The sequence below is a fragment of the Salvelinus sp. IW2-2015 genome, linkage group LG4q.1:29, assembly GCF_002910315.2.
Source record: "Salvelinus sp. IW2-2015 linkage group LG4q.1:29, ASM291031v2, whole genome shotgun sequence".
NCBI lineage: Eukaryota > Metazoa > Chordata > Actinopteri > Salmoniformes > Salmonidae > Salvelinus > Salvelinus sp. IW2-2015.
In genome coordinates this window covers 73,088,666-73,104,005 of record NC_036842.1, presented here as the reverse complement: position 1 = coordinate 73,104,005, position 15,340 = coordinate 73,088,666, and the positions used below count along the sequence as shown (strand labels likewise).

General features: G+C 42.9%; 1 pseudogene; it reads right to left on the bottom strand.

Annotated features, from left to right (window-relative positions):
• The window catches only part of LOC111960997 (neural-cadherin-like), a 140,038-nt pseudogene that overhangs the window by 58,705 nt on the left and 65,993 nt on the right, over positions 1-15,340 (bottom strand).

The window sequence follows — 15,340 nt, the reverse complement described above, 5'->3', positions numbered from 1 at the left end:
CATTAGACATCATAGCATCCACTTGCATCACATTATATATCTTCTTTACTAATGTAGGCAGCGTATTAAGCTATCCATGAATATAATATTGTACAGTTGAAGTCAGAATTAGGAAATAGGGTCAACAAGCAATCCATTTCTCAAGGAAATTTATCAACATTCCCACCCTCACTATTTCTTTGCAATCTGTATGGGCATAGTCTTCGGTGCGGTCAAGCATGCTCCTGGGTATATCCTCCCAAAATTGAAACTGGTATAATGCTATTCTCCCTTCTTGTCCGATGGCATATACCTTTTCCTTCTATCTTACTGTCTTCCATTTCTCTGGTCAATTCACTTAGGCTTCACGAACAGTCTTAGTGATCCTTCTTTATACTTTTGGCCCATGTACAGACACCCACGATCTCCCTCAATACCTTCTTCTCTCTGTCTATCTTGCCATCCTATATGTATGCTTTATATATCAATTGGTTGTACTCTTGGGATTGAGTCGTTTTCATTCGACTACTTTTTCCCCGTACAATTTTCTGCATTAATCACACACCCATGAATATGCATCATATTACTCCTAATCCACTTTGGTTATTCCATATTTTTAACCATATCATTCAGTATCAATATCTTTGTATATTTATCACCCTAATAAATACCATGGTTTTAGTCCCGCACTTTGACGTTCGGCCATAATTATTATGTTCTAGGTCTTACGAGGGGGATGAAATTGATAAATTGATAGCCAGCTCTTGCAATGCTTGTATGAAAATAAATCACAAATTTTCAATTAATCGAAAATGAGACATGGCAATCTGCCACAAAGGCAAAAAGGTAATTTTCTAAACACACATTGATGAGCTGTTTTTCTTTACATTCTACTTCCTTTTAGCTTGCCATCACTTTGTATATCTATTCCCTAATCATCTTCTTCATGCTATCCTCCCTTCTTCATGGCTAGCCTCACTTCTTCATGCTATAGCCTCCACTTCTTCATGCTAATTCCTCCACTTCTTCATGCTATCCTCCACTTCTTCATCTTATTCCTCCACTTCTTTGCTATTCCTCCACTTCTTATCATGCTATTCCTCCACTCTTCACGCTAATTCTCGGCTATTCCGCCACTTCTTTATTGTATGCCTCCTCTAGTGAATCTGCATGCCTACTAGCCGTAAACAGTAATCAAATAAATGCCTTGATATAAAGTGAAATACACGCAGAGAGAAAAATATCACTTTGAATCCTAAACAGGACAGAATATTCTCAGACCCCTGGTGAAACGTGATGTGAGACTAACTTGCCTTGGTAGATAATGTCAGAGCCATCTATTTTCATGTGGCGTCGTATCTGAGTGGATGGCTCTGCTTTGTACAGTTAGGGGCTGTTTTCTCTTTCTGTCAAAATCTCCAACTCTGTTTATTCTGCAGAGGGCCAAGACATGTCAGGAATACTGATCCATACAGAGKGAGACAGGGGATGATTCTGTGGTGTGTGTACACACACATACATACATGGAGAAAGCATGCACACACGTTTGTGCCTGAACATACACACACGTACACACGTACACACACATACACATACATATACATATACACACACACATAACACACCTTCCCAGGCATTCTCCATGTGACTCCAGAGAGCAATGCCAATCCAGACTCCAGAGCACAGGTCATGTTTCTTCCTCTGACTGACARGGTCTGATAAGGCCAATGTCTCAGACTGGCTATTAAGCTCTCTCGACATGGGATTTGCCCAAAATTTGATTTTTCACACACATTCTGAATACACATTGGGTTATATAGCAGCATCTATATTCTGACAAGGGCTCTCTCACAAGACTGCAGACTGCAGCATGCTTTTTACTAGTGCCCATAGGGCTCTGGGACACACCCCATGAGTGTGATCTTCATGTTCTAAGGCCTTAAGGCAGACGTCTGTTTGCCTTACTTAACTTTACATGTAAATGGTATTAAGTGGGATTCTGAAAAGTTGTCAGCACTTGGGAGAGGGGTGTGTAGTGCTTGTTGTAATCTCACTGGCCCACATTTCTTAAATCCTACCAATTCTCATCATCAAATTAGCTCCATGCTATTTCCTCTGTGATACACCCACATGGGGCCTTGTACTTTTTAAAATGGATTTCTGACTGCTTTATATGGTTAGCGTTRAAGGCTCTAATATATAATTATGAGGCAATTTATCATCAAGCTATAGATTTTTTTACCCTGAATTTATTGTCATTCTTCTTCTCTAATTTATTCAGATTGGTGTCATTTCTGATTATGGTATAATTTTCTCCACATCAACATCTGTGTCTAGATTTCCTCCTGACTATTTCTATCACCTTCTCTTAATTATCTCTCAATTGTCTCCGATGGAAGGATCTTTATCTTGTGTAATAAATAAATTACCATAAAGACAGGATACGATCGTGTTCGGTAGAGTTAAAGCGGAAGAAAAAGCTCKGAAATAGAGTGAAAAAATGAGGAACTATCTGCACATGTTCAATAAGACACTCTTATTTGTGTTTTCTGCTGCGACGTGCCCTAATGAACAAAACCCAGTTCACATAGTCCTCAGGTGATGGTATTGCTTTGGTCCCTACWCTCTGCTCACCTGTACCCACTGAGGGTATCCATGCAGGTGCCTCCATTGAAGCAGGGGTTTGTGAGGTAGGAGGAACAAGCCTGATGGACCCGGTCCCTGGCAGAGCAGCCACACCGGGCAGAGGACATCATCGTCACAGACACCAGTGCTATGTTCCCGGCATCGACCAGAGTGGGTGTGTCACTGACGCTGAGCTGTGTGGAGCAGCCGCCACCCGGCCTGCAGTCTGTGTACACACACTCATCCACCTCTACCTGGGACACGTTCACCCGCAGCAGAGACTGCAGCTGAGGAGACGGACAGAGAGGGGGGTTGGGGGAAGAGAAAGAGGGGGATAGAGAGAGATGGAGAGAGAGAGAGATGGAGAGAAAGAGAGAGGGAAGGAGAGAGAGGGGGAGAGAAAGAGAGAGGGGGAGAGAGTTGGAGAGAGCGAGAGAGAGGGGGGAGAGGGAGAGAGAGATGGAAAGAGAGAGAGAGCGGGAGAGTGAAATAGGGAGAGAGAGGGGATGAGTAGATAGATAGATAGATAGATAGATAGATAGATAGGATAGATAGATTAGATAGATAGATAGTTAGATAGATAGATAGATAGATAGATAGATAGATAGATAGATAGATAGATAGATAGATAGATAGATAGATAGATAGATAGATAGATAGATAGATAGATAGATAGATAGATAGATAGATAGATAGTAGATAGATAGATAGATAGATAGATAGATAGATAGATAGATAGATAGATAGATAGATAGATAGATAGATAGATAGATAGATAGATAGATAGATAGGGTAAGGGTAGTAAGGGAGGACAGAGAATGATGAGCCTGGCTGATACTCCTCACACATACAAATATTTACTTAAAAAGAAACGAGTAGATCTCCAAAATGCCCGATTTATTTTCAATAAATGAATGAGTCCTGAGATAGACAGAGGAAGGAGGGTTGGCGAGAGAGTGAAAGAGGGATGGCGAGATAGAGGGAATGAGGTGAGGGAGAGAGAGAGAGAATGAGTAAGGAAGCAGTTATGAACACAGAAGGGGGAGAGTTGATGCGAACAACATTAATGAAAAAGATATGAATGCACATTGCACCTCTTGGCTGATAGAGAAACGATATCAACAACACAAAGCTCTGCACCCAGAGATGTATGAGCTAAGATCCCTATCTTCAAGACGGGAAAACATTGAGGCGTGTACCTTCTTTGTATGCGCCGCCAGGTATCCGTGTAGTTTCTCTGGGCGCAGGTAGCCATCGCTGTGCACAGAAAAGCGCACGTCCAGCGTCTTCGGTCTAATGTCTGTCAGGCTGAAGATGTTGATTGTGCCTGATCTGATGGACAGGTGTTCAGACAGGAAGCCCCTGAACATATCCTGTCGACTCCTCTCGTCCACCCGGGACTCAATAAACTCTCTGGCAGTGATGCCTGCAGAAGGAGGAAATACACACACATACGCACACACACACAGGCACACACACACAGGCACACACACACATACACACACACACACAGGCACACACACAGATAGAAACACACCTCAGGCATTAGAACCTCAAGAACATTCACTATTTACTGACAGGGGAAGTTGATCAAAGTGAACTCAGTCTTGGTTCAATTAGCAAATAGAATTGATCTATACTGGCCTCACATTGATTCACTCACCCATGTAGTGAAACTATTTAACTTACCGTTCTTTAATTATTTCCACTGAGACCGATTCTTGGCTCCAGTATAAAACATTGACGGCCTCACTGTCAAATAGATTTAGAGGTCGAAGCATTAGCAATGCAATGCGTCTCTTCTAATAATATCGGAGAGGATGGAAAAAGTCCTCTTTAATCTCTACAAAGTGAAATTGATGCCCTGGCATGCCTAATAGCCTTGCAGTCTATTCATAAAATMGATTTTCAAATGTCAAGGACTAACCTGGCAGTTTTTAAATTGACCTTTACATTTGGGATTTGCCCAGAGAGAGCCAAAAGACCAAGACATTAAACTTAATATGTTTGTGAAAACGGCACCTGAGGTGTGATACACACTGCTGCTTGAAGTGATAGGGACTATAGGTTATCCTAATAGATTTGTTATAAAGTACATACCTCACAGCTTGTAAAGGTGAAAAGGTGAGCTCCCCCAATTCGACGTAAATCGCTTGGATCTTTTGTAAAAGCTTAACATAAATCCAATCCATRGAATTTGCTGACTCACAGCGTAGCCTCAGATGTAAAAGTACCAGTTCTAGATSCAGAGATACTCTCTATTTTAAGGTGTATAAGTCTACAGGTTTCTGTACGTTTTTTAATTAATTCATTTTTATAATTTACTCATTCTTCTTTCTTCTATTTTAATCCAGAGAGCAGCAGCTGATTCCCCATGAATTAATATCACAATCTGATTGAATCCTAATGACAAAACCTTGTCTATTATTGTCTTTCTCAAACCAAACATATGTCTCGAAAGCTACATTGMCTATCTCTCCAACAACAGAACGAAGTAAAATAAAAAGCCTGACGTTTGGTGTGGGCGGCAAGATGAGCGATAGAGTGCAAGAGAAAGGAAAACAAATGGAAAAAGTTATTCATGTTGACAGGTTCAGACTCATCATCTCATATAGAGCATCCCTGCTGTGGAGTAACAGCAGCTGAAGTAGCACGACTCTAGTTGCTGAACGATGGGTGGGTCCCTCTGTTGAAAGGGTTCTACATTGAACCCAAAAGGGTTCCACCTGGAACCAAAAGGGGTTTTACCTGGAACCCTATTGGGAKAGCGAAGAACCCTTTTAGGTTCTAGACAGCACCTTTTTTTCTAAGAGTGTAGTCACGAATCATGACATAAACTGTAGAATAYATAAGTACGATGTTGTCATGCTGCAGTAGCTTACCGGTCAGACGCAGGGAGGCTGACGAGTGGATGGCCATGTCCTCTAGCTCCCGGACGTGAACTGTGACCCCAGACACCACGTCTGGCCACACCCCGTCCGACACTCCCACTCTGAGATAGTAGCTTCCCGCTAGGGTGTTCTGTCTGATGGCCAGGTGGCCTGAACTCTTGTCTAGAGTGAAATACCTGTAGGGGAGGACATAAATGTGGTGGAAAGCTTAAATGACTGGGTAGTATTCATTAAGGGCATGCAATGGAAAACATTTTAAAATACAACGGAAAATGGAAATAAATGTTTCTTATTGAACAAGGCCAAGCAGTTTAAGTGTTTATTCCATGTTTTATTCCGTTTTGTGCCTACAACCCTGGACAACCAAAGGAAATTAACAGAAATAACAACTGTTTTGTTTCTGCTGGGAGGTAAATGCTATTTTGTTTACATCTCCACCAAAGGAGCTCGGTAGTTGTCATAGAAACGGGTCAGGATTGGCATATGAATAAAACAGGAATGTGTAAAATATGCAATTGAGATTTTCTTCTGTTCTCTGACTGTGTTASATGCAAAATTGCAAACAATCTTGGTGTAAATATTCTTGATCCTTGTTCCCCAGCGAGTCCACCAGTTGATATGATACAAATGCATCCTCTGATTGCTCTGATTACATTAACATTTGACATTTTTGTCATTTAGAAAATGCTCTTATCCAGAGCGACTTACAGGAGCAATTAGGGTTAAGTGCATGTTGAACAAGAGGCACTTGTTGGCCAAGTAGGAAATGTGGTAATATCCTCCATCCTTTCCATTTCTTTGACTGTTACTGTTCATTGTCTCTCCTGTTGCCTAGTCACTTTATCCCTATTTATATGTATATATCTACCTAAATTACCTCTTACCCCATCAACTCGGTACTGGTACCCTGTGTATATAGCCAAGATATCGTTACTCATTGTGTATTTATTCCTCATGTTATTATCTTTCAATATTTCTATTATTTCTTTATTTTTCTCTCTGCATCATTGGGAAGGGCTCATAAGTAAGCATTTCACTGTTAGTCTACACCTGTTGTTTACCAAGCATCTGACAAATCACATTTCATTTTATTTGACTCTGAGACTTTGAGTGAAAATAGCTGAAGGTCATATTTATAGGGATACATATTTGCATCTGTCATATGTTAAKTGTTTAACTGWTTAACTGATTAACTGTCCTGTTATGACTCACGCTGGTTACAGACAAACATAACACCTACCTCATTCCTCCTGCGTCTAAGGTGTAGGTCTTGTTGTCCCAATCATCTTGATCAGGGGCATAGACCTTGCCCAGCGAAGTAGTCTGCATCCTTCCTGTCCAGCGCACACAAAGACTTTGATTTTGTCTGAAAACAACGGTTTCCAAACCGAAAGTGATAGAGGCCCCAGGCCGCTTATCTTCAGCCGTTTTCTTATCTGCTGTTCTGTGATTCTGCTGTTTCTGTTCTTCCTATTCTGTTCATGAGTGTGAAGTCCCACTGTCTGGGTTGAATAGGCTTCCAGTACTTGAGWTGCGAGGAGCGCTGACAGCTTAAGGAAGTCAGGGCTATCTCACTATGGATTATGTTATTATCGAGCCCCAGTGCCAGCGTACTGCAGCTGGGTAAACAACCGGGGCCTGTATGAGTCAAGCTGCTGCAGTGTTTCACACAATTACCGAAAACTAAATAATCCAGGTCTATGATCAGAACTTTAACGGGCCTAACAATCACCCCTGAGGAACACCACAGATCTTATAATGGTKAAGTTAACATCAGGGCCAGATACAATTAGCAGAGTGGAGAGAGTGTGTGGGGGTTGAATGTTCTTAAGCCCGAAGGAATGATTTGCAATCAAGAATCATAAAATGCTGCAACAAAATGCTAATATTTGCCCCGGGTGTATCAATTACTAATTCCGACAATACAGAATAGGTACACAGAAAGACAGAAAGAGCACCTCCATGCTGTGCTAACTTGGGTAAAAGCCTGGATCCATATTCACAAAGAATCTTAGAGTTGCCTTTTAAATCATGGAGAATAAAAGGGGGGACTTGATCCTAGATCAGCACACCTACTCTTAGAGGCTTCGTGAATACAAATGTCTAAAAGTTGATGGAAAGTTGGGACTCACCCCTCCGACTGTGAACGTAAATCTCCTTCTCTCCCTCCTGGTGGGCGTTGTCATTCTGGTCGCCCACGGTGATGGTGAGCGTGTTGGTGACCGTCATTGGCGGACGGCCGCTGTCCGTCATGACCACGGGCAGGAGGAACTCCCTCTGGCGCTCACGGTCGAAGCGGCGCAGTGCGGTGAGCGTTGCCGTGCCATTGCCATGGTCCTGCAGGTGGAAGTCGGGGGCGTAGAGACGGGGAAGGGCGAGGGAGAAGGGAGGCCCATTCTCTGGGGAGTCCCTGTCGATAACGTGGAGCAGCGAGGAGGTCTGGTTGAGCCACACCAGCTGTGGAGCAGGGCTGTTCTCCCAGAGGACAGGGATGTAGGCCACCTCCAACTCTGGCCCATTGTCATTAACATCAAGCAGGCTCAGCTGGACCGTGGCGCTCCCCGTCAACGCCGGACTCCCGCGGTCTGTTGCCATGACAACCAGCTGGTACTCGGGCATTGTCTCTCTGTCCAGCGGGCGGGTCACGGTCACAATGCCGTCTCGGTCCACTATAAAATTACCGTACGGGTCTGACTCCGGGGAGATGCTGTAGACTATTTCCCCATTCAGGTCAGAGTCTGAGTCATTGGCCATCACCTGGGTGATGCTGGTTCCCACGGCAACATCCTCCACTAGAGGGGCGAGGGGGTAGAAGGTGGTGGTGAACACAGGTATGTGGTCGTTCTCGTCCACCACCTGGATGATGCAGTGGATGAGGCTGGAGAAGTCAGAGTCCTCCACCTGGATGGTGAGGTTGAAGCGCTGCTCCCCGGGCCTCTCATAGTCCAGCCCCTTCCTCAGCTTCAGACTCCCAGACTGCTCTGCTCTGTGGCTCACCATGTAGAACCTCTCCCGCTGGTCCCCCGCCACCACACTGAAGCCCAGCAGGCCGTGAGGGCCAGAGTCTGGGTCCACAGCTTCCAGCTCCAGCACGGTTGAGTCTGGAGGGCTGCTCTCAGACACACGAGCCCCACACCACTCATCTTTGAACCGGGGGGTATGGTCGTTCAGGTCCATGATGATGATAGTGGAGGTAGCTGTACCCACCATGTCCCCTCCATCCCTGGCTTCGACCACCAGCTGGTGCCGCTCTGCCACCTCCCTGTCCAGCCCGCCGGTCACCACGGAGATGGTGCCCGTACTAGCGTCGATTGTAAAAAGTTCCTCAGAATCCGCGTCACGGGCGTTCTCGATGATACGATAGGTGAGGATGGCGTTCTGACCCACTGCCGTGTCGTCAAGGTCTACCGCCGTCATCTCCATGACAAAAGTTCCTGGGGGTGAGTTCTCGGCTACGTTGCCGTGGCAGCCATCGGGTGCGCAGGTGAAAGCGGGCTCGTTGTCATTGATGTCCCACACGTTGATGATGACGTCAGTGAAGCCGGTGAGCCCCTCCCCTTTCTCGTCCGTGGCCAGGACCACGAAGCGCCACACAGCCCGCTCCTCGCGGTCCAGCGTCTCCTGGGCGTACATCTCCCCCGTGATCTCATTAATCACAAACTGAGAGTCCGCCCCCTGACCATGGAGAGAGTAGCGGACGGCATCCTGGTCTGCATCCTTGTCTGGGTCCGTGGCCGTCACCTGGTGAGACACCCAAATCATCAACAATCAACATCTAAGAGTGTGTGTGTGTGTGTGTGTGTGTGTGTGTGTGTGTGTGTGTGTGTGTGTGTGTGTGTGTGTGTGTGTGTGTGTGTGTGTGTGTGTGTGTGTGTGTGTGTGCCTGTCTTTCTAAGCAAGCATCCCATCAATCTATCTTTACATCCATTGTTTATGTAATGGATAGCAGACTTGTCATGTACATGCATGACATACAGAAGCAAGCATTTGATATTTATGCTTGATAAAGATTATCCTGGCTAGCTGACTGTTTGTGCATTCAAAATGAATCCCTGCCTTGTCAATTAACAAAACAGTGTGTTGATTCAAGCAGAAACAGAAAGACACCCAGGCTAGAGACAGAAATTAATTGTAGTGACATGTAGTTATTAGCTATAGCTAGCATATATAGTTAGTATACAGAAGCATGCATTTGACATGAATGATTGAGCCTCGGTACCTGACCGCTCAAACAGAAACAGACTGGCACCCAGGTTAGAGAAAGAACACACACCTGGAGCACAAAGACCGGTGAGCCATCTAGCTCCTCTGTCACTGAGCCATAGTACTCATTCATGGAGAAGACGGGCGCCTCGTCGTTCTTGTTGACCACGTTGACCACCACGGCGGCGTAGTCCTCCCACTTCCCGTCCGATGCCAGCACCAGCAGCTTGTACCTCTTCTGCTGCTCGTAGTCCAGAGGCTGGGCGACYAAGATGGTTCCCACCTCAGGCTCTATGTCAAACACCCCCCCTGTGTTGCCTGAAGTTATCTGGTAGCGCAACTTGGCATTGGCACCTYGGGAGGGACCAGGGAATTTAAGTGGTAATTCTGGGGGATGGAGTTCTAGATGCTGTACTTAGAATTTGGACAAGTCTGAAATGGCACCCTATTCCTTACTTAGTCCAATACTTGTTTGCCTCATAGTGCTCTGTCCAAAAGCAGTGCTTCATACAAGGAACATGGTGCTATTTCATATGCAGCCTCYGAACATACAGTTGAAGTCAGAKGTTTACATACACTTAGGTTGGAGTCATTAAAACMKGTTTTTCAACCACTCCACAGATTTCTTGTTAACAAACTATAGTTTTGGCAAGTCGGTTAGGACATCTACTTTGTGCATGACACAAGTAYTTTTCCCAACAATTGTTTACAGACATAATATTTCASTTATATTTCACTGTATCACAAATCCAGTGGGTCAGAAGTTTACATACACTAAGTTGACTGTGCCTTTAAACAGCTTGGAAAATTCCAGAAAATTATGTCATGGCTTCAGAAGATTCTGATAGGCTAACGCTAACTGCCATCATTTGAGTCAATTGGAGGGTGTACCTGAGGATGTATATTTCAACATTTACATTTAAGTCATTTAGCAGACGCTCTTATCCAGAGCGACTTACAAATTGGAAAGTTCATACATATTCATCCTGGTCCCCCGTGGGAATGAACCCACAACCCTGCGTTGCAATGCGCCATGCTCTACCAACTGAGCACACGGGACCACGTGTTTCAGGCCTACCTTCCAACAAAAACAAGCAAAGTCCATTTTGTCTTTGCTTGGACATCATGGGAAAATCAAAAGAAATGAGCCAAGACCTCAGAAAAAACATTGTAGACCTCCACAAGTCTGGTTCATCCTTGGGAGCAATTCCAAATGCCTGAAGGTACCACGTTAATCTGTAAAACAATAGTACGCAAGTATAAACACCATGGGACCACGCAACCGTCATACCGTTCTGTGTCCTAGAGTAACGTACTTGGTGCAAAAAGTGCAATCAAATCCCAGATCAACAAGCAAAGACCTTGAAGATGTTGGAGGAAACAGGTTCAAAGTATCAATATCCACAGTAAAACGAGTCCTATATCGACATAACCTGAAAGACGCTCAGCAAGGAAGAGCCCACTGTGTCACGCCTGACCGTAGAGATTTTTTTTATGCTCTATGTTTGGTTGGTCAGGGGGGGGGGTGTGATGGTGGATCTATGTTCTTTGTTTATATTGTATTTTTTGGCCGGTAGGGTTCTCAATCAGGGACAGCTGTCTATCGTTGTCTCTGATTGAGAACCATACTTAGGTAGCCCTTTTTCCCACCTGTCTTTGTGGGAGGTTGACTTTGTTTGTGGACATTGCCTTAAGCTTCACGGTTTGTTTTGTCGGCGTCTTTCTAATAAAAAGAAAATGTACGCTCACACCGCTGCACCTTGGTCCACTTCATTCAACAGCCGTGACATCTCTCTACTATTATTCTGAATTTTCACATTCTTAAAATAAAGTGGTGATCCTAACTGACCAAAGACAGGGGATTAAATGTCAGGAATTGTGAAAAACTGAGTTTAAATGTATGTAAACTTCCGACTTTAACTGTATATACAGTACCAGTCAAAGGTTTGGACACACCTACTCAAGGAATTTTCTTAATTTTTTACATTGTAGAATAATAGTGAAGACATCAACACTATGACATAACACATATGGAATCATGTAGTAAACAAAAAAGTGTTAAACAATCAAAAAATGTTTAAAGCAGCCACCTTTGCCTTGATGACAGCCTTGCGCACTCTCGGCATTCTCTCAACCAGCTTCACCTAGAATGCTTTTCCAACATTCTTGAAGGAGTTCCCACATATGCTGAGCACTTGTTTGGTGATTTTCCTTCACTCTGCTGTCCAACTCATCCCAAACCATCTGAATTGAGTTGAGGTTAGGTGATTTTGGAGGCCAGGTCATCTGATGCAGCTCTCCATCACTCTCCTTCTTGGTCAAATAGCCATTCCACAGTTTAGAGGTGTTGGGTCCATGTCCTGTTGAAAACAATGATAGTCCTACTAAGGCAAACCAGATGGAATGGTGTATCACTCAGAATGCTGTGGTAGCCATGCTGGTTAAGTGTGCCTTGAATTCTAAATAAATCACTGACGTGTCACCAGCAAAGCACCCCAACCATCTCACCTCCTCCTCCTCCATGCTTCAGGTGGAAACCACACATGCGGAGATCATCCATTCACCTACTCTGTGTCTCACAAAAACACAGCGGTTGGAACCAAAATCTCAAAATTGGACTCATCAGACCAAAGGACAGATTTCCACCAGTCTAATGTCCATTGCTCATGTTGCTTAGCCCAAGCAAGACTCTTCTTCTTATTGTGTCCTTTAGTAGTGGTTTCTTTGCAGCAATTCGATCATGAAGGCCTGATTCACGCATCCTCTGAACAGTTGATGTTGAGATGTGTCTGTTACTTGAACTCAGTGAAGCATTTATTTGGGCTGCATTTGCTGAGGCTGGTAATAAGATTATCCTCTGCAGCAGAGATAACTCTGGGTCTTCCTTTCCTGTGTGGTCCTAATGAGAGCCAGTTTCATCATAGCGCTTGAGGTTTTTGCACTGCACTTGAAGAAACTTTCTAAGTTCTTGAATTTTTCCAGATTGACTGACCTTATATCTTAAGGTAATGATGGACTGTCATTTTCCTTTGCTTATTTGAGCTGTTCTTGCCAAAATATGGACAAATAGGGCTATCTTCATAGGGCTATCTGTATACCACCCCTACTTTGTCACAACACAACTGATGGGCTCAAACACATTAAGATGGAAAGAAATTCACAAATGTACTTTTAACTTCTTATGGCTGCAGGGGCAGTATTGAGTAGCTTGGATGAAAGGTGCACAGAGTTGCCGAGAGTAAACGGCCTGCTCCTCAGTCAAGTTGCTAATATATGCATATTATTATTAGTATTGGATAGAAAACACTCTGAAGTTTCTAAAACTGTTTGAATTATGTCTGTGAGTATAACAAAACTCATATGGCAGGCAAAACCTGAGAAGAAATCCAACCAGGAAGTGAGAAATCTGAGGTTGGTCGATTTTCAACTCATCGCCTATTGAAAACACTGTAGGATATGGATCTGTTTGCACTTCCTACGCTTCCACTAGATGTCAGCAGTCTTAGAACGTTGAATGAAGCTTCTACTGTGATGTTGAGCCGGATGGGAGCTGTTTGAGCAGTGGTCTGGCAGAGAGCCAGTTCCTGGTCATGCGCAATCCACATGATATCCTTGCGTTCCATTACTTCTATAGACACAAAGGAATTCTCCGGTTGGAACATTATTGAATATTTATGATAACAACTCTTAAAGATTGATTCTATACTTAGTTTGACATATTATTCGACCTTTAATATAACTTTTTGAAGTTTTGTCCGACGTTCGCCTGGACCTCACGAGCATTTGGATATATGTACTAAACGCGCTAACAAAGTAGCTACTTGGACATAAATATGGACATTACCGAACAAAACGAAAAATTTTGTGGAAGTGGGAGTCCTGGGAGTGCGTTCCGACAAAGATCAGCAAAGGTAAGTGAAGATTTATATTGCTTTTTATGAGTTTTGTTGACTGCACAATTTGGCGGGTAACTGTGGCTTACTTTTGTGGCTGAACGCTGTTCTCAGATTATTGAATATTGTGCTTTTGCCGTAAAGATTTTTGAAATCTGACACAGCGGTTGCATTAAGAACAAGTGTATCTTTAATTCTATGTAAAACATGTATCTTTCATCAAGTTTATGATGAGTATTTATGTTATTTGACGTGGATCTCTGCAATTTCTCCGGATATTTTGGAGGCATTTCTGAACATGGCGCCAATGTAAACTGAGGTCTTTGGATATAATATGAACTTATCGAACAAAACATATATGTATTGTGTAACATGAAGTCCTATGAGTGTCATCTGATGAAGATCATCAAAGGTTAGTGATTAATTTATCTCTATGTCTGCTTTTTGTGACTCCTGTCTTGGCTGGAAAAATAGCTGTGTTTTTTTCTGTGATTTTGCGGTGACTAACATAATCGTTTGTGGTGCTTTGCTGAAAAGCCTATTTGAAATCGGACACTTTGGTGGGATTAACAACAAGATTACCTTTAAAATGGTTAAGATACATGTATGTTTGAGGAATTTTAATTATGAGATTTCTGTGTTTGAATTTGGCGCCCTGCACTTTCACTGGCTGTTGTCATATCATCCCGTTAACAGGATTGCAGCCATAAAAGTTTTAACAGGTACACCTTTTAATTGATATGCATTCCAGTGACTACCTCATGAAGTTTGTTGAGAGAATGCCAAGAGTGTGGAAAGTTGTCATATGGCAAAGGGTAGCTACTTTGAATAATCTTAAATATATTTATTATTTATTTGTTTAACTCTTTTTTGGTTATGTGTTATTTCTAGTGTTATAGTCTTCACTGTTATTCTACAATGTAGAAAATAGTTTAAAAAATAAAGAAAACCCTGGAATGGGTAGGTGTGTCTAAACTTTTACTGTGCTGTATATCCATTGATTCTTGAAGAATATAACTTATAATGCCTCATGAGCTTAGTTCAACTGTCACAACCATGGGAACCCAAATATAAGCTTGTTTTACTCCAATGTTTGTAATCATTGTAAATGTAAACAAACACTTTATAGCTTCATAACATGGTTAAAACAATAATTTTCATATCATGGATGGTCAATCCTTGCATCCATACTGTAGCTCTGTCTACTAATCTGAGAGTGGTACTTTCTCCAGGCCAGATTTTTACCAAAACAGAGGCGGGGTGCCCGTTTTGTTATTGTTACATCTGTAGATTTGCCCTTTAACAGCTGCATATTCTCAGATATCAAAGTGTCACAAACAAAAGGTAACAATTTCCTATAGCAAATGCAGCATATGACAAAAAATTCCCAAACAGCCTGCCCAAACAGCCTGCTCCCACCTTTGTGAAAAATTCCTGTTTTTTATTAGTTTTCTTAAATATTTTTCAGATTTGCACTCTCAAAATCACACTTTCTAAAAAATATAAAATAAAATAAAAAAAGTATAATTTGATGTTCTAAGTCCACAACAATGCTTAAACACGTCATGGAACCATTTTGGAGGTTGGGAAAATTGATATTTTGTAATAATAATGTATTATTTTTTGTTTTTTCTCAATCAGATTTGTTGGACTGGTCCCAGTGGTGGGTCTGTGTCCACCCAGGCCCAGCTATGCCTACGCCCCTGATGCAAACAGGGCATGATAACGGAATTGCGCATCAAAAAAAGC